The sequence below is a fragment of the Benincasa hispida genome, chromosome 1 (genome assembly GCF_009727055.1).
Source record: "Benincasa hispida cultivar B227 chromosome 1, ASM972705v1, whole genome shotgun sequence".
In the NCBI taxonomy this organism is placed as follows: domain Eukaryota; kingdom Viridiplantae; phylum Streptophyta; class Magnoliopsida; order Cucurbitales; family Cucurbitaceae; genus Benincasa; species Benincasa hispida.
This window is the reverse complement of record NC_052349.1, coordinates 48617110-48618615: the sequence shown is the minus strand read 5'-3', so window position 1 is coordinate 48618615 and position 1506 is coordinate 48617110.

Sequence of the window (1506 nt, the reverse complement as noted above, 5' to 3'; positions counted from 1 at the left end):
TTCAAAGCTTTTCATCGATTTAGCGTTGCAACGCTACCTTAGCGTCGTGACACTAGCCTGCGTACTATAAAAGATTTTTCTTTCATTTTTGCAAAGAAGAGGAAGAAAATCATGGAGGCTGGGATCTCTCTCTAAGTTGTTTCACTTCTTTGGTAATTCTTGCTCCAATTTATGTTAGATTTTATATTTTTGTTGAAATGTAAACAAATCTCTTGTAATTCTTCATACAAATTATCAATGAATTTGTGAAGTTGATTGAATCTTATTTCTATTTCAAGGGTTCTTGTAAATTCCTTTGAGTTTTCTACTTTCTTATTCAATTGCAATATGATTTATGCCTTCTTGAATCTGATTTTAATTCTTGAAGCATGTTGAATGAGCTAAGTCTTGAACATGTATAGCATGAAGGAAATCGATCACAAGGATTTCCATAAGCAGCGGAAAGTTCATTCCAAATTACAATCATATATGAACTTTACAAATTACAGTCATAAACACAAACAAGCGATTATGCATTCATTACAAAAACTACAACATGATACAACAAAAATCAAGGAGAAATCTACACACATTTGTAGACTCATCGCCAATGCTCCTTGATCACGAACACTCGAACACAGTAACCTCGAATGCTCGTCCAACACGACCGCTACACTACACGAATACTGCGCACTCGACTCAGCGATCGCCTCGGTCACGAACACCCCAACAACACAAACGGCCTCCACAGAACCTCGACAATGTTGAGTTAAGTATGACACCACCAAGAAGGCTACCTTGGTATTCTCGGTGTGAGAATCTAGAGGGTGAGCTCTGTGTGGACTTGGTTTGAGGTAGAAGACGGAGGACACAACAATCGTGTAAACGATTGAGCAAGTGGGAGAAGGCTGAACCTATTGTATATGTCATTGCCCAATCATTTAGCAAAAGGTAAGCGATCGTTTAGCTCATCGCTTAGCTGCGTGTCTGTCGCCTACAAAACACTACACGATCGTTTAGCTCGCTCCAAGTTGTCGCTTAGTAAATCCTATTTACTTGACAACTTCCGTGAGATGTTTTTTCGAGAGAGAATTCACAAAATCTCAAAAAACAACATTTGTAAAAACTTACTAAAATTAGGAAAACAATTTTCCTTTTATCTCACGGTTACCATGAAACCACCAATAACCTTCCACTCAATTGGTTATTAGAGAAAAAGATTTAATTATCCAATAATTGGTATTATTATAAATATAAATGATAACCAACTTATCATACTATATTTATAACCTATAGTTGTAATATTTTATCTCATGAAACATATAAACCGTAGTTCTTTTTCTATTCCATGGTATTTAATGTAAATCTCATTTATATTAATCCTCTACTAGATGTATCTCATACATCATATTAATCATATCATATATAATTGAATTACCTCTTATCAATTTGAGTATTTCAAATTAACACCAATAACTGATCCTCAACTTAATCCATTGAGCTACCAAGGGGACCTTATGGACATGT